This window comes from Monodon monoceros, unplaced genomic scaffold, assembly GCF_005190385.1.
Source record: "Monodon monoceros isolate NGI ecotype Baffin Bay Population unplaced genomic scaffold, NGI_Narwhal_1 Super_Scaffold_8, whole genome shotgun sequence".
In the NCBI taxonomy this organism is placed as follows: Eukaryota; Metazoa; Chordata; class Mammalia; order Artiodactyla; family Monodontidae; genus Monodon; species Monodon monoceros.
Genome location: NW_021703785.1, coordinates 33,653,286 through 33,677,729, shown reverse-complemented (window position 1 = coordinate 33,677,729; position 24,444 = coordinate 33,653,286).

Genomic DNA, 24,444 nt, shown 5'->3' with positions numbered 1-24,444 from the left:
TCAGGCTACTTTTTCCAAACGATGCTTTGTTATAAAGTTATGAGGGGTCCAATACTTTATTGAATAGGCTCTGAGTAAATGTCAGATTTCAAGTCAGAATTAGAGGAATGCTTGTATTTAGGGCACCATTGCTGTCACTGCCACTTTATTTTATGTGTCTTCCCTTAGGCCTGCAACTATGCCTGACAATGATGGTGGTGGCATTTGATGTCTACTTGAGTTCCTTTAGTAGATTATATCTACTCTTATTACCTAGTCTAGCTAGTGTTGTATTCTATTGTACATTCTGTTAGACGGGGACTGTCTTCTCAGTTATCTTTCCTGATTACTTAATTCAAGAACATTCACAAATAAACATGAGAATCATAGTACAAATTGCCTTTGTATATCTCATTAGGTTAACTAGAATTTAGTGACAAACATCTTTTGCATTATTCTCTTTAAAACAAATCCTATTTATCAAGTGCTACTGTTATACAAGAAATAAACCAAATAACAGAATGGCCAGAATGGTGTTACACCTTTTAAATATAAGAAAATGGGCTGATTTTTGTTCCTCCTCTTCTCCGTCATTTGGATTTTTGCTGCTCTGAAATATATAGCTGGCTGAGTAGTTGCCAAAGAATACTTACATGTAGCACCTATTTGCTCTGTGAGGAGATTAACCTTAATAATTTATCACTTAAATCCAGACATTCTGGAGATTGAGGAAAGGGATACTATTAATAAATATCCTAGGAAAACAGGCATAAACTAGGACTTTTCTGGGCACAAAGGATGTATAATCACCCTAGAGATAAGTAACTGAAGCACTTGGTTCTTCTGCACTCGTTAACTAGATCTTTTTTTGTACAGTTTAGAAAGCAAACTAGAATTAAAAAATAAAATCTCACAAATTAACTTCTCAATAAAAATAATTCATGGAGATCAAACCATACAATCATGTGAAATGAAAGGGCATTAAAAGGAGACGGAGATTTTTACAATTTGGTACAGAAAAGGGAAAGTAAGGGAAAAACACAAGCGTTTTTTTTATTTTATTTTATTTTATTTTATTTTTTTATCGGGGTATAGTTGCTTTACGGTGTTGTGCTAGCTCTTGCCGCACAGCGTAGTGAACCAGCCATATGTATACACATATCCCCTCCCTTTTGGATTTCCCTCCCATCCAGGTCACCACAGAGCACTGAATAGAGTTCCCTGTACTATATAGCAGGTCCTCACTAGATATCTATTTCATACCCAGCAGCATATATATGTCAATCCCAATCTCCCAGTTCATCCCACCCACCCCCCTTTAACTCCCTGGTGTCCACACATTTGTTCTCTACATCTATGTCTCTATTTCTGCTTTGCAAATAGGTTCATCTGTACCATTTCTCTAGATTCCACATATGTGCATTAATATACAATATTTTTTTTCTCTTTCTGGCTTACGTCACTCAAAAAACAAGTCTTTAAATAGGATAACTTCACACAGCAGCACAAATGCAAGAAGAAAAGTCTCTTAAAATGTCCCTTGGCACAAATGTTCATATTTGCCAGAGGGCAGTTTGCTTTGGCCAAATGCTTTCTGGTTTCAGTAAATCTACCTCTTCCACAATTTGTGCAAGGATTTAAAGAAAGAAAATCACTTGAACTGATCAAAAAATTAATCAGTTCAAACGTACAGTTTTGTTTTATACTTGATTTATAGAGCAGGGTAAAATAGTATTCTATTTGGTAAACTCCACTTAATGAAATACAATACTGAATCTAAGGATAGAAATTGTTTATGGTTATAAGGAAATAATTCTATCATGTTAACAACAGACTCATTTCATAAGTACGTTATGATTGCTCATTTCAAAGGATATTAGAGAACTAAAGTCCACTATAAAATATTTCTTAAGAATTAGGTGAGATTGACCTCCAAATGCATAACTCACCACTCAAGCTTAAACAGCCTTCAGTGCTCTCCTATTTTAGGATGTTTGTAACATTTGTCATGCCCAACATGTCCTGGCACACAATTCTCTTCCTGAATACTTCATAGGGGAGATTTAAATACCACAATCCCTGGCCAGTGTTATTTTTCCTCCCCAAAAGTATTAGGTCCCCTAGTTTATAAGTTAGTCAGTCATTGGATTTGTATGTCCAGTACTATACTGGATTTAGTAAAGAAATGCAATAAAAGCAAGATGCAGTATTCTGTTTTCAAAGATTTTACTCTCCAACTCAGGATACAAATATAGAATAAGTGAAATAATTGGAACTTGGTTAAGAGCTTAACTCTAGTATCAACTGCCCCCTGGTTCTGAGAAATATTTCATACAAAGTGTTGACTTGACTGAAGTCTCTGGAAGGACAGGCAGCCCAAAACAGTTTACAGAGAAAGAAGGTTATTTCCAATAACTCTGTACCACATAGGGGAAAATAGGGTAGGAAAAAAGAAATCTAGAATCTCCTCTGACTAGGGTGAAGGATGCAAATGGCTGAAGGATGATTTAAAAAGAAAAAAGTAATTGACAGGTATAATGGTTAATTTCTGTGTCAACTTGACTGGGCCCTGGGGTGCCCAGATTAAACGTAATTCCTGGGTGTGTCTGTGAGGGTGTTTGATTATATTAGCATTTGAATCAATGGGCTGAATGGAAAAGATTGCCCTCCCCTATGTGGGTGGGCATCATCCAATCCACTGGAGGCCTGGATATGACCAAAAGGCAGAGGAAGGCAGAATTCCTCTCCCTGCCTGACTGCCTTTAGACTGGACTGGAATTTACATCACTGACTTTTCTGTGTCTTGAGTTTGCAGATGGCAGATTATGGGACTTCTCAGTCTCTATAATCATATGTCAGTTTATTAAATATATATCCTATGGGTTCTTTTCCTCTGGAGATCATGACTTAACTCAGATTCTGGAACTGGGAATAGTTCTAAAAGAACAATACTTAAAAATAAGTTTTATGAATTGATTCTAGGGTTTCTGGAATTGGCTCTCTAACTAATTATCTATAAAGATGGTGATGACTCATTTTCAGTAGTAAAGACAGCCCTGAGAGTCCATCGCATCAAATGATAAGAGAGATATGTGAAATATTTGTATTAAATACTTCTAACCAATGACTTATAAGAAGCCTAGAGTTGAGTGACCATATATAACACTTTAAAATTTTTTTGGAAAACAAATAAACATAATGAAGTTGGCTGGTTGCTCTTACTGTCCCTAGACAAAGTGGTGAAAAAGAAGGATGAGCTCAGGAATTTGAATTCCCAGCTCAGGCACCATAAAAATGTCCTGAAGCTTTCTGTGTATGCTCTGAAGGAGACCCTTATCTCCGGTAGCCCCAGAGCTAAAATTGCTGAAAATCAGATGTAGAATCTCATCCTGTGACTGGCTAAAGTACACCTCAGCCTGAACTACCAGCATTGTAGGGTGTCTACTGTTAAAATGAGGGCATTGTTTGGGAAAGAATGTGGTATGGTAAGTTTGGATGGGGGTGTATGGGAAGACCCTAAAGAAGCTGGGGTCATTGAGCCCCTAAATTCTAATGAGTCTCTTTGGCCAGTGGCAGAGACCTCTACAACTCCCGTGGAAGTGGCCTCCCCACACTCAGCGGCAGCAACACCCCTACCCCAGGAGCATCTGCCTTTCCACCCCTGTCTGAGGGGATTAACCCTGCATTGCCTGAGAAAACGGTAGTGGCTTCCCCGGAGACATTGGCTATGCAAGACAGAGCTGACTCTTCTCAGGACCCACCCTCACCACTCCTCCTTGTTTCCAGATTTATAACTAGACTCAAGTCCCAGCAGGCCTCTAAAGCTGAGGTACAAAGTTTGACCCAAGAGGAGGCATGCTACACTTCAAAAGAGCTCATTGAGTTTTCTGATTGATACAAGCAGAAACTCAGAGACATGTGTAGGAATGGATACTAAGGGTGTAGGATAATGGTGGAAGGAACATAAATTTGGATAAGGAACACTAACATGGACTCACTCATCAGAGATTCTGCATTTAATGTTGCAGCTCAGGAATTAGAAAAGTTTCTAACAGTTTGTTTGGTTGGCTGAAACATAGACCAAACTTTGGCCCACAGCGAGTGAACTGGAAATGCCAGAACTGTCTTGGTTTAATGTAGAAAAAGGGATTTAACGGGTTAGGAAGATTGGTATGATAGAGTGGGTTTTTCCATTTAAGACCTACTCACCCACCGTGGGAAGGACCTGAAGACATACCTCTTACCAATTCTGTGAGAAATAAATTTCTGAGGGGAGCCCCAGAATCCTTGAAGAGCTCAGTGATCTCTCTTCTTTGCAGCCCAGACTTCACCATGGGAGCTGCAGTCACTGAATTGGGAAAACTAAATGCAATGGGAGTAATTGGCTCCATGGGTGGCAGGGGCCATGTGGCAACACCCAACTGCCAAAGACAACATGGGTGTAGTTAAAGTAATGGACAGCAGAGTCAAAGCAGCAATCAGAGGAGTCTGATTGCTCAGACTAATTGATCATGGTGTTACTAGAAACAAAATGGAAGGGAGCTACTAAATTCTTACTTGATGTGTGTAAGCAGAAAAGTTCTAAGTCAAGTGAACAAAAGTCTAACCTGAATCAAAAGAAAAATGACTTCAATCAATTAATTCCCAGACTTGAGCTGGTTTACAGACTCAGAACCCCTGAATGAAGGGGAAACTGAGTCACCTTAGGGAATGACCCTGGTACATTATCAAAATTTTATACTGCTAATATTTTCCCCATCCTTTCCCAAAGAATATATAGCTTAAGGAAACGTGTATGGGGGCTAGGTTGACAAAGAGTGGACTTGTGATGGTTAGTTTTATGTATCAACTCAACTGGGCCCCTGCTGTGCTCAGATTAAATATTATTTCTGAGTATATCTGTGAGGGTATTTCCAGATGAGGTTAGCATTTGAATCAGTGGGCTGAGTAAAGCAGACTGCCCTCCCCAATGTATGTTGGCATTATCCAATCTGTTGAGAGCCTGAACAGAACAAAAAGACAGAGGAAAGAAGAATTTGCTCACTCTGCCTGAATGAGCCGTCACCCTTGTCTCTTACTATTCGACTAGGACTTACTTCATTGGCCCTTTTGGTTCTTAGGCCTTCAGACTTGCACTGGAATTTACACCATTCACTTTCCTGGATTTCCAGCTTGCACATGTCAGATAATGAGACTTCTCAGTCTTCATATTCAAGTGAGCCAATTCCTTATAATAAATCTCATTCTAGATACATCCTACTGATTCTGTTCTTCTAGAGAACAAAAACAGCGAAAAATTCAAAGTCAAGAAAAAAAAATCGTACGGCACAATACATAGTCACTATGTTTTGTTAAAATATACTTAAGAATACTTAGAAATATGAGAAATGATCCTAATATATTTTATAGCAGAGTATTAAATATTATAAATTCTATAATTATAAATAAATGTTAATGGGATTTATCTCTTTCTAGGATAGGTATTTTGAGTTCTAATTCTGAATCTCCACTAATCATTCTTAATTTTTAATGTTTAAATTAAATTTTAATTTTTTATTTATTTTTATTTTTTTGCAGTACGCGGGCCTCTCACTGTTGTGGCCTCTCCCATTGCGGAGCACAGGCCCCGGACGCGCAGGCTCAGCGGCCATGGCTCACGGGCCTAGCCACTCTGCGGCACGTGGGATCTTCCCAGACCAAGGCACGAACCCGTGTCCCCTGCATCGGCAGGCAGACTCTCAACCACTGTGCCACCAGGGAAGCCCTAAATTTTAATTTTTATCAATAATATATGTACCTCTTTTAAAGATATATGGATGCCATATATATATATATATATATATATGCCAGTCCCAACTCCATTCCTCCCCACACTTGTTCCGCATATAGAAATTATATTAGCATTTGAACTGTTAATTTTAGTGTTTCATTACATATTTCAAAATAATATATTTATGAAGCTTTCTTTTAAAAAATTTATATTTATCTATTTACCTTCTACTAAGGAAGACAAGAATTTAGCTCCTTACATCAAACACCAAATTGGAATATATATCTCTTTATTCCATTTACCCAATGTATTTATAATACTACTTTTGTAAAATTAATCCTCATTTATTGAGCTGTAGAGATACTACGTGTTATTATACCATATGGTGTAATATAGCTATATATGCTTTCTTGTGCTTTTTAAATTTTTCCTAGAATTCATAATTCTCTCATTTATTTAATCTATTTTCTACATAATTATCATTAACATATCCTCAAACACTCCAATGGTAGTGTAAACTGTTCTTAGGTGTGATCAAATATATCTGATATTTTATCAGTTCCCTTATTTTTAAAATTATTATTAATTTTTAAAGATATCTCTACTAGATGCTATGCTTCATTTCCCCCATTTGATCAGAAATTTCTAGGTTTACTGCTACCTTTTCATTCTAGGACACCCTTTTATTATCATTCCGGACTTCCCTTGGCTTTTCTCTGTTCTAGACTCTATACTTCCTAGAGTCCATGGATTCCTCTTTTTTTACATGAACTTTGTTGAAGTATAATTTATATTCAGTAAGATGCACCATTTAAAGTATACAGTTAGATGAGTTTTGACAGATGTGTATATCTATGTCCTGTTCCTTTTATTTAGTCATGGATCTGGTTATTTATATAAGAAAGCACCCTAATATTAAGAATCATAAAAAATTGGTTTTTCTCACATTTCATCAAATGATAAATACATAACTTTCTTTTATGTGTATTTCTTTTTTTTAACTTCTTTATTGAGGTACAGTTGCTTTACGATGGTGTTTTAGTTTCTGCTTTATAACAAAGTGAGTTATACATATACATATGTTTCCATATCTCTTCCCTCTTGTATCTCCCTCCCTCCCACCCTCCCTATCCCACCCCTCTAGGTGGTCACAAACCACAGAGCTATTCTCCCTGTGCTCTGTGGTAGGTCTGTGTCTTTATTCCCGTATTACCCTTGGTTCTTCATGACCTTTTTTTTTTTCTCTTAGATTCCATATTTATGTGTTAGCATATGCTATTTGTTTTTCTCTTTCTGACTTACTTCACTCTGTAGGACAAACTCTAGGTCCATCCACCTCACTACAAATAACTCAATTTCGTTTCCTTTTATGGCTGAGTAATATTCCATTGTATATATGTGCCATATTTTCTTTATCCATTCATCTGTTGATGGACACTTAGGTTGCTTCCATGTCCTGGCTATTGTAAATAGAGCTGCAATGAACACTGTGGTAGGTGACTCTTTCTGATTTATTGTTTTCTCAGGATATATGCCCAGTAGTGGGATTGTTGGATCGTTTGGCGGTTCTATTTTTAGTTTTGTAAGGACCCTCCATACTGTTCTCCATAGTGGCTGTATCAATTTACATTCCTACCAACAGAGCAAGAGTGATCCCTTTTCTCCACACCCTCTCCAGCATTTATTGTTTCTAGATTTTTTGATGATGGCCATTCTGAGAGGTATGAGATGATATCTCATTGCAGATTTGATTTGCATTGCTCTGATGATTAATGATGTTGAGCATTCTTTTATGTGTTTGTTGGAAATCTGTATATCTTCTTTGGAGAAATGTCTATTTAGGTCTCTTGCCCATTTTTGGATTGGGTTGTTTGATTTTTTGTTATTAAGCTGCATGAGCTGCTTGTAAATTTTGGAGATTAATCCTTTGTCAATTGCTTCATTTGCAAATATTTTCTACCATTCTGAGGGTTGTCTTCTGGTCTTGTTTATGGTTTCCTTTGCTGTGCAAAAGCTTTGAAATTTCATTAGGTCCCATTTATTTATTTTTGTTTTTAATTTCCATTTCTCTAGGAGGTGGGTCAAAAAGGATCTTGCTGTACTTTATGTCATAGAGTATTCTGCCTATGTTTTCCTCTAAGACTTTGATAGTGTCTGGCCTTACATTTAGGTCTTTAATACGTTTTGAGTTTATTTTTGTGTATGGTGTTAGGGAGTGTTCTAATTTCATACCTTTACATGTACCTGTCCAGTTTATCCAGCACCACTTATTGAAGAGGCTGTCTTTTCTCCACTTTATATTCTTGCCTCCTTTATGAAAAATAAGGTGGCCATATGTGCGTGGGTTTATCTCTGGGCTTTCTATCCTGTTCCATTGATCTATATTTCTGTTTTTATGCCAGTACCATACTGTCTTGATTACTGTAGCTTTGTAGTATAGTCTGAAGTCAGGGAGCCTGATTCCTCCAGCTCCATTTTTCGTTCTCAAGATTGCTTTGGCTATTCGGGGTCTTTTGTGTTTCCATACAAATTGTGAACTTTTTTGTTCTAATTCTGTGAAAAATGCCAGTGGTAGTTTGATAGGGATTGCATTGAATCTGTAGATTGCTTTGGGTAGTAGAGGCATTTTCACAATGTTGATTCTTCCAATCCAAGAACATGGTATATCTCTCCATCTATTTGTATCATCTCTAATTTCTTTCATCAGTGTCTTATAATTTTCTGCATACAGGTCTTTTGTCTCCTTAGGTAGGTTTATTCCTAGATATTTTATTCTTTTTGCTGCAATGGTAAATGAGAGTGTTTTCTTAATTTCACTTTCCAATGTTTCATCATTAGTGTATAGGAATGCAAGATATTTCTGTGCATTATTTTTGTATCCTACTGCTTTACCAAATTCATTGAGTAGCTCTAGTAGTTTTCTGGTAGTGTCTATAGGATCCTCTATGTATAGTATCATGTCATCTGCAAACAGTGACAGCTTGACTTCTTCTATTCCAATTTGGATTCCTTTTATTTCTTTTTCTTCTCTGATTGCTGTGGCTAAAACTTCCAAAACTATGTTGAATAATAGTGGTGAGAGTGGGAAACCTTATCTTGTTCCTGATCTTAGTGGAAATACTTTCAGTTTTTCACCATTGAGTATGATGTTGGCTGTGGGTTTGTCAAATATGGCCTTTATTATGTTGAGGAAAGTTCCCTCTATGCCTGCTTTCTGCAGGGTTTTTATCATAAATGGGTGTTGAATTTCGTCAAAAGCTTTCTCTGCATCTATTCAGATTATCATATGGTTTTTCTCCTTCAATTTGTTAATATGGTGTATCACGTTGATTGATTTGCGTATATTGAGGAATCCTTGCATTCCTGGAATAAACCCCACTTGATCATGGTGTATGATCCTTTTAATGTACTGTTGGATTCTGTTTGCTAGTATTTTGTTGAGGATTTTTGCATCTATGTTCATCAGTGATATTGGCCTATAGTTTTCTTTTTTGTGACATCTTTGTCTGGATTTGGTATCAGGGTGATGTTTTTTCTCTCTGCTTTGCCCTCCACACCCCTGTTGCTGCACTCTCCTCCGCGGCTCCGAAGCTTCCCCCCCTCTGCCACCCAGTCTCCGCCCAGGAAGGGGCTTCCTAGTGTGTGGAAACCTTTCCTCCTTCACAGTTCCCTCCCACTGGTGCGGGTCCCGTCACTATTCTTTTGTCCCTTTTTTTTTCTTTTTTCTTTTTCTGTACCCAGGTACGTGGGGAGTTTCTTGCCTTTTGGGAGGTCTGAGGTCTTCTGCCAGCATTCGGTAAGTGTTCTGTACGAGTTGTTCCACATGTAGATGTATTTCTGATGTACTTGTGGGGAGGAAGGTGATCTCTGCATCTTACTCCTCTGCCATCTTCTCAAATCCCTTATATGTATTTCTATTTAGAGACACCTTATTTAATATATATCATTGATTTGTTAACATTGAACTCACAGCGAACAGCACAATAACTCAGGACTGAGGAACGCTTATCTAACACGTGTATTGTCTCTGTGAGGCACATCACAGCTTTCTTGCCTTTAGGGAAACTGGACAGCACTTCAATAATGAGCTTGGGAACCAGTTTTCAACAGCAAAATCATGAACACGGAGCACAAAACTGAGAAATAAATAGCACTAAACAGACCATAAATAGGACACTTGTTTATACTAATAGAGATGGAACAAGAAGGCAGTGCTGCCTTGTTCAATTTAATTGGGAATATACACACTGGGCGATTCAAATTTTTCACCACTCATTCATTTACGTGGATGATGAGAAAGCCCAGGGAATGTTGATTTGGGAGTTATCAATAAATTTCATTGACTAGAAAAATTTGCAAGTACGGAATTCATGAATAATAAAGATAAACTATGTGTATGTATGTATGCTTATTTGTACATATTACCTTCTTTAAAAGATTCATATTCTTTGCCCCGATGTTTTGAAAAGGTTCATATTCTTTGCCTTGACGTTTGTATCAGTCTTTTCAATTAATTTGCTGGGCTCTCTTTGGGTCAAATTGATATAAATAATCTTACCTTTTTTTATTTTGTAAAATTTTCTTGATAATTTCCTCCTTTGCATTTTCTCCATTATCATTCTTCAATTCCTATTAGTGACTCATAAGCTCTCATGTATTGATATCCTAATGTCTTTCCATTTCTTTCAGAATTTCCATTTCTTAATCCATTTATCCTAACTTCCTTTAGAATTCTCAACTTCCTCTCCTACAACATCAGTGGAAAATTTTATCACTGGAATTACTATAGTTTTATTTCTTTGAGTTTTTTATTCTCTAAATTTTTGTATTTGATAGCATCTTGTTTCTTTTTTAGTGGATGAGTATTATACTTAACCTCTATAAAGATATCATTATAATTTCTCTGAATCTTTCCTTTATTTGTGCTCATGGAAATTGACTTTTGCATTGTTTGTTTTGTTTCTTTGTTTTGCTATTTTTCATGATAGAAGTTTCCTCTAAGTTATTAATAGGATGACCAACGACGGGCTCTTATTTCATATGTAAAAAATGAGTCATCAAAATGTGTGCATGGTAAAGGTGTGTAGACTGGTCAACCTCACCATAGGGTAAGTGTGTGGGGATTTCACTCTTTCCCTGAGGGATTTTCAAATATCTGTCTTCAGAAACTTTTTCTCCTAGACTAGCAAGTTTCCCACAGAGGAGCATTTCAGTGTCTTTCTTGAAGTTGTAAGCCTGAATACCAGCACTGTGGGAACTTAGTAGAGGAAAAAAACTAGGTCATGCTTACATGCTATGTAAGGAGATAATTACTTAATTTTCTTGCCTTCAGCTCTGCTTGATGTTCATAAATCCTGAGATAGTCTAATTCAACATCTTCAGACATATATTCAATCTTGTATAGGGGCAAAAAGGGGGTAGTTATTTGAATGATATGAGAGCTGGTAAAGTATACGGATGTCTAATGTACCCTTTTATAGAATGTTATCTATTTCTTCTATGTTTGGCCCTGGAACTGAAGAACAACTGGTGAAAAAATACGGCTGTCATCCCTAGCCAAATACAGATTCGAGAACTCTGAAACTGACTGCTCCCAGGTTCTCCTGCCTGTCCTTTACCTCTGGGACTCCAGCTGCAGAAGCCCAGGATCCCTTTCCTTGAGGTCTCAGTCCTTGCCTCTACAATCTTGATCATATTTGACAGAGTTTTCTTAATAAAAGTTTGAAAATTTATCTCCTTTCTGTCTTAGAGCTAACAAAGACACATGAATGAGGCCACAGAAGGAACTCTGAGTTCTTGGCTACGAGTTTTGCTCCTTGTTGGATATCGAAACAACCATCACCTCCACTACCTTTTTTGTTTTTTTTAAACCAGGGATTTCTCTTGTAATAAAATATTCGCTCTGAATAAGAAGTTCCTCAGAGTTTCTGAGACAATGTGGAATTCTCCAACTATGAATCATTTTGACTCTGAATGGCTGCTTGCAATGGAAGTACTTGGGTTCAAGTTTCCTCTGCTCAACTAAATCAGATGCCACTTGCTCATCTATTTTTCATATCCCAAACTTCCTTAATATTCCTTTCAACTATCATCCCTCCTACACTTTCTCTATCCTTTTGGGTTTTGACATCTTTTCTTAATTTAGCATACATTTGAGGAGGTTTAGAAACGAGCAGAGTTGACTTCTGCTCTCAATCAAGATGGATTAACAGGGACCTGATTTTCTTTCCTACCTCAAGCAACAGCAACAAAAAAGACAAAATATATCAAAGTGGTTTTCAAGACACTGGGCATAAAGCAATGAAGGACATTGATCCTTGAGAGATGGTAAAAAAGCAAGTGAGCCTTAGGATTGCCCCTGTTCACAGCCTTGAGAGAGTTTCCCAGCTGTGGCATATGGAGAAAAGAAAAATACCAGTTTAACCAGCAAACTCTGAAGTGAAGAATCCCGGGAGCTCAAAGTTGCTGGAGTACAGAGAGGAGAGAGTTGCACAGAAACAGAACTCTGGAGATCCGGAGAGGAGTTCTTTGCAGTATTCACCTGAGTACAGATCACACATACATGTGAGGAAACTACTCAAGGTTGGGAAAAGAACCATCTGAAAAAATGAGAGGAGACAGTACACTGCACTCATACAAGGCTAGGAAAAGTGCCTGTTCTCACTAATTATACTGGAAAATCTCATAATTAACAGGACATTGGGTGGAGCACACAAAATGTTCTTTTGTCAATTGTAATAATTGACCCTAGAGTGATGTCCTACTAATAAATCTCAAAAGCAAGACCTGAAAAGATCAAACTGTTTCCAAGTAACTGCATCCCAGAGAAAAGTTAAAGAATTTTACAATACCAAAATATTGAGAATGTGCCAAGTTAAAATTGCCAATAAAATGTCACCAAGCATGCAAACAATCAGGAATATATGACCTAAAATGAGGGGGGAAAATCAATCTATCAAAACTGACCCTGAACCCACACAGGTATTAGAATTAGCAGATATTGACATTAAAACTGTGTATTCCATAAGTTCAAAAAGTTAAGTTCAGACACTTATATAAATATGTTTTAAAGAGTGAGAGAAAGAGAGAGAAAGACCCAAATCACAGTTCTAGAGTTGAAAACTACAATGTGTGAGATAAAAATTACATTAGATGGAATTATTGGCTGATTAGACATTACAGAAGATTGGTAAATTTGAAGAAAAAGCATAATGAATTTGGTGATAGTAATTTCCAGAATGAAACAGAGAGAATTTTTTTAAATGAATAGAGAATCAGTAAGTGAGACAACTTCCAGAGCTCTGAAACACATGTAATTAAGAGTCCCCAAAGGAGAGTAGAGAGGAATAAATAAAAATGGAAGAAATAATGACCCCAAAGTTTTCAAATTTAAAGAAAACTGTAGATCCACAGAACCCCAAACACAAAACCATAAAGAAAACTTCACCTAAAAAAAAATAAAGATAACTTGCACCTCATAATCCAGTTGCTAAAAATCAGTGATAAAACACTTTAAAAGCCAGAGGGGAGGAGAATACATTATAAACAGAGGAACAAAGATGAAGATGTCAGCAGATTGTTTTTGTTGGAAATAATACAAGTGAAAAGACAGCAGATAGCATATTTAAAGTATGGAAAGAAAAAAAAAAAAACAGCTAAAAGCTTAAAGGAGTTGTCACCAGGAGATCCATACAACAGAAAACGTTAAAGAAAGTCCTTTTTTCAGAAGCAAAATGACACCAAATGAAAATATGAATCTATATAAATAAATGAAGAACACAGGATATGGTAACTACTTAGTTTATTTTATATCCATTATACCTCAAATAAGCTATTTTTAAATTTGCAATGAAATACCTCTACATCTGTTACTGGAGGGGGATCCCTTCCAGGGCCTGGGAGTGAGCTCTTGTCTAACACTCAGAAATGAATTGTCTGAAGAGACACACATATTGAAAATACAAAAAAACTTTATTGGAAAGGGGTGCTCATGCAGAGAGCAGGAGTGTAAGGGAACCCAGGAGAACTGCTCTGCCACATGGCTCACAGTCTCAGGTCTTATGGGAATCGGGCTAGTTTTCCAGGTTGTCTCTGTTCAGTCATCTTGCTTGTGCCCATATTTGGTCTACCTCAGAGTCCTTCCTGTGGGCACACACATCTATCAGCCAAGATGGATTCCAGTGTGAGGGTTTCTGGGAGGTTGACAGGACATATTATGGCTTGACAACTCTTCCCTCCTTTTGGCCCCTTCCAGATTGTTTTGGCTGACGGTAGGTAGATTGTCAGTTCTGTGTTCCTTATTGAGATCTCCTGTTGTGAGATAACTCAGGCAAGCAGCTATTTTCCTGCCTGGCCAAGTCGGGTCGTTTTGGTGAATGGTTCCCTAACACATCTATCACAGTGTTAACATAAAAAAAAAAATCAGACCATATCAAGTACTAGAGAGGATGTAAAGTAGCTGGAATTCTCCTTCACTGCTGGTTGGAGTGCACACTGGTACAGACACTTTGGAAAACAGCTGGGCAGTTTCTTATGAAGCTGATCATGTACTTACTAAATATCCCAGTAACTGTACTTCTAAGTATTTACCTAAAGGAAATGTAAACTTATATTAACCCCAAAATCTGTACACACATGTTTTAACAGCTTTATTCATAATCATCAAAAACTAGAAACAACGTTCTTCGACTAGTGAGTGGATAAATTGGAATATTACTCAGAGAAAATAAAGGAAAAAAATTATTGATATACCAAACAACATGGTTAAATCACAAACACATTATGCAGATGAAAGTGGCCAGACTGAGAAGATTATATATTATATGATTCCATCTATGTGATATTTTGGAGAGGCAATGTTATAGAAATAGAATAAAGATCAGTGGTTGGATGGAGAAACTGACTCAAAAGTTCAGCATAATGTCATTTTAGGGAGTGATGGAACTATTCTGTATCTTGATTATGGTGATGGTTACATATCTGTATGCATTTTCAAAACTCATAGAAGTACACTCCAAATTATGCTCTATGTTTGAATTATATGTATATTTTAAGTGTGAATTAAAATGCAATTAATAATATATTTAGCTAGGAATAAATATTGTGTGGTCCTGTCAGACAATTGACCTAATGTATCACATGGAAAAGTAATTAAATCACATTAACAAACATACTCCTATCAAATGGAAAGGAGATCAGATCACATTATCTAATGTATACAATCACCTTCTAGTAGCTATGAACAAAATACAATCGAATGAAATAAAAATGAGGCAGCAAGACAGGCTATGATATGGTTGTAGCAAGCAGATATGAAATATTAACAACCTGAATATGATCAATGATCCTTTCGATAGAAAGGTACAGGAAAAAAGCTAAACAACAGCTTTAAAAATAACTTACATATAGTAAGGAATAAAATGATAAGTATAATTGATAAAATATTTTACTCAGTTCAAAGTTTGCACCATCACTCACACACACAAAATATAGAAGAAAGGCATGGGTGAAAATTGCTGAGTTTTTTAAAACACCAATTGATGAGTCTAAGGTATAACCACATACTGTTCCTGTATGGGATATACATCACAGAAGTGTGATAAGATTTTCTCCCATGTACCTATAAGCCGTACCATATTTTCATATCCTAAGAAATCACTAGGCAAGGGAGCCTAGGATACAAAGCACTTTTTATATAGTGATACAAGGAAGTGGACCCTTAAATCCAATTTGTTGCTGGGGGTGGTATAGACTACTTCAAGGAAGTATTTGGTGAAAATTTAGCTGGATTCAGAAGAATGAACAAAGGAGTGGGAAAAGTTTTCTTTTTTTCTTCTTCTTTTTCCTTTTGTATTAATGTGGTGGAGAATTAATGAAGGATTATTGTTGCTGAGCAGCACAAGATTGGTATCAAGATAGTCATTAAATATCCATCAAAATATGAAATTTTAATTTATTTTAATTTCCTTCAATTACATATATGTTTCAGTTAAGACAAGGGGCCTCATATTAACCACACAGGGGTGAAAGGGCATGATATTTATGTGTTTTGAATAACCTCTCTGAAAAACACAAAGCTTTAAAATCATTTTCTCACTTTACTTTCATCTTAGTTCTCACAAGGAATTTCCACAAAAATTGATCATAACCTGAAAGGCCAGCAGCTTTACCAAATGATTTTTATTTACTTTTGTTTGTTTGTTTGTCTTTATGGCTGTTTGATTTCTCAGATAATTGTTTTAGAATATGATTATTATATTTTAAAATCTCTTCACCTTTAGTGTTTTATGATCTTTGTGTGGAGCTCATTTTCCTCTTAATGATGTAGTAAAGGTTGCAATGAATGTTCAAGAGCAGTGTTGATAAGAAGAAAATTATTTTCCTTTTTTCTCTCTTTCTTTTCTTCTTATTGCATCTATAAGAGAAGATGGATGTTAGCTAAACCTACTATGGTGATCACTTCACAGTATATGTAAGTCAAACCAGCATGCTATATGCTTTAAACTTATACAGTGATATATGTCAGTTACTTCCCAATGAAACTGAAAAAATGAAAGAGAACAGTATTGGGCATAATTTGTGTGTCCACAGTGTGTCTGGCATAATTTTTCTTTTCTCACTAGAACACAAAATTTAGAAAACCTAGCCATCAGCAAATTCCAAATATGTTAATGAATACTCTAAGTTATAGCACAAAAGGAATGCAGCAAATTCAGAGTGGAAAGATAAACTCACTTATCACTTATAAAGTGGGTACAGAGAGAAAGTAGATACATTATGCTCATGCAGAGACTTGCAGTTATGACACTTTCATTGTTGTAAAGAGGTCCATGCAACACAGTACATAAATGGAGATCAGCATTAATTCTAGAAAAAATTTATTTGTAAAATATACATATGTAATACATAATAGATTAAAATACACATTTATACAAATTATACATATAATTTGAAAATAATGCCCTTAGCTTACAGATGGAAAAACTGAGCCCCAGTACAATGAACTATTTTGCTCAAGCTTGGTTGTGGAACTTTTAAATCCAGTTCCACAGTACCATATTACCTTCTTAATCATTTACTTTATATTGGCATGTCTCATATAGTGGTTAGGAGAATGAATTTGAAGCAAGACTGCCTGGTTTTGAATTCCAGTTTGATTACTTATGAGCTCTGGGAACATTTACCTCACTGGCTCTCAGTGTCCTCGTCTATAAAATGGAGATAATATTAATTCCTCTTTCATAGGCTCATTGGTAGGGTCAAATGAGTTAGTACTTGTAAAAGCACTTAGAAGAGAACCTGGCATAAAGTAAGTGTTCAATATATCTTAACTATTTTATGACCACTAATTTCAGCAAATAAGTTTTAGACGGGAACATATTCTGAATTTTGTTGTTGGAAGCTGAGTCACAGTTGAAATGTCATCCAAGACACATCACAATGCAGACTGTATAAAAGTGAATTTACTCCCTACAACAGTAAAATACACAGATATAAATAGGTAAGTTGTTTTTACACTGTAAAAAAGGTGCGTTTCAGTCTCAATATCATTTTTAAACTGATAGGGGAAATGATACTGATTGTGTAAAGCAAAGTGCTGGCTATTTGATTCACAGATTCTTTGTTAGATTGGTTTTCATCATTTTGGCCGTTCTTTAAAACACTTACAAAGTACATTTCTCTTTTGTTTCTTTTTGTTGTTGTTTCCAGGACAGTAAATGAGCCAAACTAAAGTTTCCAATGGCAACATTTGCTCCTTTATCACACAACCAGTATCTTAGGGCTAGCAGTTAGAGCTTTATAAGCTGACTAATAGAGGGGAGAAGAGAAATCGAAAGGGCTAGAATGGAAGCTTTCTGCCTTCATTTCATACAATGACTCTAAAAGAAGAATGGAACCAAAAGAATCCCCGCTTCAACTAGGGGTCAAACAGTTATGCCAATTACAATCATTGTGTTCTGCAAAGCTAGGTTTTGTCTGTGTTCACAAGTGTAGATTTCCCTTATGCTAATCAGCTCATAGGATCTAGCTGGCTGATTTTCTTTTCCTGACAATTACTTTGTGATCAGTAGCATCTATGTTACAGAGAACTGAAACCAATCCGGTACAAGCCCAATATCAGGAAACTTCTATTATCATCTTTACTGAATTTAATCTCCTTTATGCAGTTGATGACATTATCATTGTTGTGGCTCATGTGGTAGTTGTTGTTTTGTACAGTTCAATTATAAAACTTTTGGAAGATGTTTCATGTAGGAAGCAGTAATGTGATAATCGGGCTGTCACCAAGTTAGTTTATCCTGCTGGACATTGTAGAGTCTTGCATTGTCTTTTTAAATGATATGGACCATTTTTAAAATGTTCAGAATTCAGTAGAACTAATTAGTTAGAACACACAGTCCAGAAAGATGAGGAAAATTTTTATGTAGTTGAGTATGTAAGCAAGCCATGACATTGCTAGGAAAATTGATTCTCAAAGCTGTAAGTGATCTTGTTGAAAAAGCCTGCAAGGAATACATAGATATAGGGTCTTTGTGTAACCTAATAGCTCTACGAAGAAAACTGGATTGTAGTAAACTTTGTCCTTTCTTTCCTTGAAGAGAAAGTGGTATGTATGATAGAAATCATGGTTTTACTCTGATAGTAAATGGCTAGCAGCAGAAGAATTAAATAATTACTGATAGATTTTTGTAGAGATTTTTTCAATAACTAACTTAAAGTTTCTTGTTTGAATTAATATTCCTTTTTTTTTATGACTAACTCTCCAGCAAGGAGAAAAAAAAAATATCCTGACAATTCATAAAATTTAGTGATATTCTAATGATTTTTATCTAGGTGGAACTGAGGATTGCAACTTTTAATAAATGACACATGAATCTCATAAAGTTTTATGATCTTCTATTTCTTGACAATAAAAAAGTTAAAAAGTAAACAAAAATTTTAAAATAGTGAATTACTAATTTATCATAAATCTGTGGGGGAAGAAGGAGGATAATTCATTCTTTGCCTGTCCTCAATTCTCTCTCCCATTAGAAAATTGAGTGTCATTCTTTCAGGAGTTTCACGTAGCAAACAATTTCTACCTTTGAGGGGAAAATACATTGCCATAGGCCTGTGGAAATGGAGCTTCAATAGGGTCCATGCTCACAAGAGAAGCCCAAATGACTATGGGTTGTCTCAACTGGGGTCAGCACAACATCTGCTTTCCCATGTAATCATGCATCTAATTTCCACAGCTTTGAGGCTCATGGTAAAGAGAATTTGAAAAAAGTGGGTGGAATAATTTGACAGCTTTTTTGGACTGAATCCAAATAAATAGGAATTGTGAAATGTCTGAAGCTTTTAAAGTAATCAGTAAGACGTGATGACTCTAAAAGATGTATAATTTGTACATAAGGAAAAAGAAAAGAGTATATCAATACAAATCCACATTTTTGGCCAAACTCATTTCAGTCCAAATTTTCTAGGAATTCAAAAGAAAAATAATCCAGTGCCAGATCACTTGTGATAAAAAGCTCAGAATATTTAAATGTAAATATTCAAAATTTGACAGATGATTTGATAGTTGAGCCTGTAGACAGGTAAATAGCAGAAATTTCCTATTCAAATATTCATACGTTTAAGTAAGGAAATTATTTTTGCAAAATAGAAGCAATTAACCTGGAAATAATTATTCTGTATAATATGGTTATGTGTGAATCACATCTCTGTGACATAGATAGTATAGAGAGTCAAAATGGCATTTGTCAAACTGGGTTTCTATAATACTGGACGCTATGGATATATTCTCAAGGTTGGTTAGTATTTTTGTTTTGCTTTATTAACTGAAGTATAGTTGATTTACAATATTATATTAGTTTCAGGTGCACAACATAGTGATTCAGTATTTTTATACATTATACTCCACTTAAAATTATTATATAACATTGGCTATATTCCCTGTGCTATACAATATATCCTTGATTTTTTTTGTTAACATCTTTATTGGAGTATATTTGATTTACAATGGTGTATTAGTTTCTGTTTTATAACAAAGTGTATCAGTTATACATATACATATGTCCCCATATCTCTTCCCTCTTGCATCTCCCTCCCTCCCACACCCCCTATCCCACCCCTCTAGGTGGTCACGAAGCACTGAGCTGATCTCCCTGTGCTATGCAGCTGCTTCCCACTAGCTATCTACTTTATGTTTGGTAGTGTATATATGTCCATGAAACTCTCTCACTCTGTCCCAGCTTACCCTTCCCCCTCCTGGTATCCTCAAGTCCATTCTCTAGTAGGTCCATGTCTTTATTCCCTTCTTGACCCTAGATTCTTCAGAACTTTTTTTTTATTATTCCATATATGTGTGTTACCATATGGTATTTTTTTTTTCTCTTTCTGACTTACTTCACTCTGTATGACAGACTCTAGGTCCATCCACCTCACTACAAATAACTCAATTTCGTTTCTTTTTATGGCTGAGTAATATTCCATTGTATTTATGTGCCACATCTTCTTTATACATTCATCTGTTGATGGACACTTATGTAGCTTCAATGTCCTGGCTATTGTAAATACAGCTGCAATGAACATTGTGGTACATGACTCTTTTTGAATTATGGTTTTCTCAGGGTATATGCCCAGTAGTGGGATTGCTGGGTCATATGGTAGTTCTATTTTTAGTTTTTTAAGGAACTGCCATACTGTTCTCCATAGTGGCTGTATCAATTTACATTCCCACCAACAGTGCAAGAGGGTTCCCTTTTCTCCACACCCTCTGCAGCATTGATTGTTTCTAGCTTTTTTGATGATGGCCATTCAGAGTGGTGTGAGATGATATCTCATTGTAGTTTTAATTTCTCTAATGATTAATGATATTGAGCATTCTTTCATGTGTTTGCTGGCAATCTGTATATCTTCTTTAGAAATGTCTATTGAGTTCTTCTGCCCATTTTAGGATTCGGTTGTTTGATTTTTTGATATTGAGCTGCCTGTAAATTTTGGAGATTCATCCTTTGTCAGTTGCTTCATTTGCAAATACTTTCTCCAATTCTGCAGGCTGTCTTTTCGTCTTGTTTACGGTTTCCTTTGCTGTGCAAAAGCTTTTAAGTTTCATTAGGTCCCATTTGATTATTTTTGATTTTCTTTCCATTTCTCTAGGAGGTGGGTCAAAAAGGATCTTGCTGTGATTTATGTCATAGAGTGTTCTTCCTATGATTTCCTCTAAGAGTTTGACAGTGTCTGGCTTTACATTTAGGTCTTTAATCCTTTTTGAGTTTATTCTTGTGTATGGTGTTAGGGAGTGTTCTAATTTCATTCTTTTACATGTAGCTGTCTGGTTTTCCCAGCACCACTTATTGAAGAGGATGTCTTTTCTCCATTGTATATTCTTGCCTCCTTTATCAAAACTAAGATGACCATATGTGCGTGGGTTTTTCTCTGGGCTTTCTTTTCTCCTGGTCCATTGATCTATGTTTCTGTTTTCGTGCCAGTACCATACTTTCTTGATTACTGTAGCTTGGTATTATAGTCTGAAGTCTGAGAGCCTGATTCCTCCAGCTCCTTTTTTCTTTCTCAAGATTGCTTTGGCTATTTGGGGTCTTTTGTTTTTTCCATACAAATTGTGAACTTTTTTGTTCTAATTCTGTGAAAACTGCCCTTGGTAGCTTGATAGAGATTGCACTGAATCTGTAGATTGCTTTGGGTAGTATAGTCATTTTCACAATGTTAATTCTTCCAATCCAAGAACATGGTATATCTCTCCATCTATTTGTATCATCTTTAATTTCTTTCATCAGTGCCTTCTATTTTCTGCATACAGGTCTTTTGTCTCCTTAGGTAGGTTTATTCCTAGATATTTAATTCTTTTTGTGGCAATCGTAAATGGGAGTGTTTTCTTAATTTCACTTTCCGATGTTTCATCATTAGCGTATAGGAACACCAGAGATTTCTGTGCATTAATTTTGTATCCTGCTACTTTACCAAATTCATTGATTAGCTCTAGTAGTATTCTGGTAGCATCTTTAGGATTCTCAATGTATAGTATCATGTCAACTGCAAACAGTGACAGCTTTACTTCTTTTCCAATTTGGATTCCTCTTATTTCTTTTTCTTCTCTGATTGCTGTGGCTAAAACTTCCAAAACTATGTGGAATAGTAGTGTGAGAGTGGGCAACCTTGTCTTTTTCCTGATCTTAGTGGAAATGGTTTCAGTTTTTCACCATTGAGGATGATGTTGGCTGTGGGGTTGTCATATATGACCTTTATTACCTTGAGGAAAGTTCCCTCTATGCATACTTTCTGGAGGGTTTTTATCATAAATGGGTGTTGAATTTTGTCAAAAGCTTTCTCTGCATCTATTCAGATGATCATATGTTTTTTCTCCTTCAATTTGTTAATATGGTGTACACATTGATTGATTTGCATATATTGAAGAATCCTTGCATTCCTGGCATAAACCCCACTTGATCATGGTGTATGATCATGTTAATGTGCTGCTGGATTCTGTTTGCAAGCATTTTGTTGAGGATTTTTGCATCTATGTTCATCAGTGATATTGGCCTATAGTTTTCTTTTTTGTGACATCTTTGTCTGGTTTTGGTATCAGGGTGATGGTGGCCTTGTAGAATGAGTTTGGGAGTGTTCCTCCCTCTGCTATATTTTGGAAGAGTTTGAGAAGGAAAAGTGTTAATTCTTCTCTAAATATTTGATAGAATTTGCTTGTGAAGCCACTTGGTCCTGGGCTTTTGTTTGTTGGAAAGTTTTTAATCACAGTTTCAATTTCAGTGTTTGTGATGGTCTGTTCATATTTTCTATTTCTTCCTGGTTCAGACTTGGAAGGGTGTGCATTTCTAAGAATTTGTCCATTTCTTCCAGGTTGTCCATTTTATTGGCATAGAGTTGCTTGTAGTAATCTCTCATGATCCTTTGTATTTCAGCAGTGCCAGTTGTTATTTCTCCTGTTTCATTTCTAATTCTATTGATTTGGGTCTTCTCCCTTTTTTTCTTGATGAGTCTAACTAACGGTTTATCAATTTTGTTTATTTTCTCAAAGAACCAGCTTTTAGTTTTATTGATCTTTGCTATTGTTTCCTTTGTTTCTTTTTGATTTATTTCTGATCTGATCTTTATGATTTCTTTCCTTCTGCTAACTTTGGGGGGCTTTTTGTTCTTCTTTCTCGAATTGCTTTAGGTGTAAGGTTAGGTTGTTTATTCAAGATGTTTCCTGTTTCTTAACATAAGATTGTATTGCTATAAACTTACCTCTTAGAACTGCTTTTGCTGCATCCCATACATTATGGGTGGTCGTGTGTTCATTGTCATTTGTTTCTAGGTATTTTTTGATTTCTTCTTTGATTTCTTCAGTGATCTCTTTGTTAGTAAGTAGTGTATTGTTTAGCCTGCATGTGTTTGTATTTTTTACAGATTTTTTCCTGTAATTGGTATCTAGTCTCATCACGTTGTGGTCAGAAAAGATACTTGATACAATTTCAATTCTCTTAAATTTACTCAGGCTTGATTTGTGATCCACGATATGATCTATCCTGGAGAATGTTCCATGAGCACCTGAGAAGAATGTGTATTATGTCGTTTTTGGATGGAATATCCTATAAATATCATTAAGTCCATCTTGTTTAATGTATTATTTAAGCTTGTGTTTCCATATATATTTTCATTTTGGATGATCTCTCCATTGGTGAAAGTGGGGTGTTATATTTTCCTAATATGATTGTGTTGCTGTCGATTTCCCCTCTTATGGCTGTTAGCATTTGCCTTATGTATTGAGGTGCTCCTGTGTTGTGTGCATACATATTTACAATTGTTATATCTTCTTGGATTGCTCCCTCGATGATTATGTAATGTCCTTTTTTGTCTCTTATAATAGTCTTTGTTTTAAAGTCTATTTTGTCTGATATGAGACTTGCTACACCAGCATTCTTTTGATTTCCATTTGCATGGAATATCTTTTTCCAACCTTCCCTTTCAGTCTGTATGTGGCCCTAGGTCTGAAGTGGGTCTCTTTTAGACAGCATATATATGGGTCTTGTTTTTGTATCCATTCAGCCAGTCTATGTCTTTTGGTTGAAGCATTCAATCCATTTACATTTAAGGTAATTATTGATATATATGTTCCTATTACCATTTTCTTAATTGTTTTGTGTTTGTTATTGAAGGTCTTTTCCTTCACTTGTGTTTCCTGCCTAGGGAAGTTTCTTTAGCATTTGTTGTAAAGCTGGTTTGGTGCTACTGAATTCTCTTAGCTTTTGCTTGTCTGTAAAGCTTTTAATTTCTCCATCAAATCTGAATGAGATCCTAGCTTGGTAGAGTAATCTTGGTTGTTTTCTCCTTCATTACTTTAACTATGTCCTGCGCCTCCCTTCTGCTTGCAGAGTTTCTGCGGAAAGATCAGATGTTAACCTTAAGGGGATTTCCTGGTGTGTTATTTGTTGTTTCTCCCTTGCTTCTTTTAATATTTTTTGTTTGTATGTAACTTTTGATAGTTTAATTAATATGTGTCTTGGCGTGTTTCTCCTTGGATTTATCCTGTATGGGCCTCTCTGTGCTTACTGAAGTTGATTAACTATTTCCTTTCCCATGTTAGGGAAGTTTTCAACTATACTCTCTTCAAATATTTTCTCAGACCCTTTCTTCTTCTCTTCTTCTTCTGGGACCCGTTTAATTCGAATATTGGTGTGTTTAATGTTGTCTCA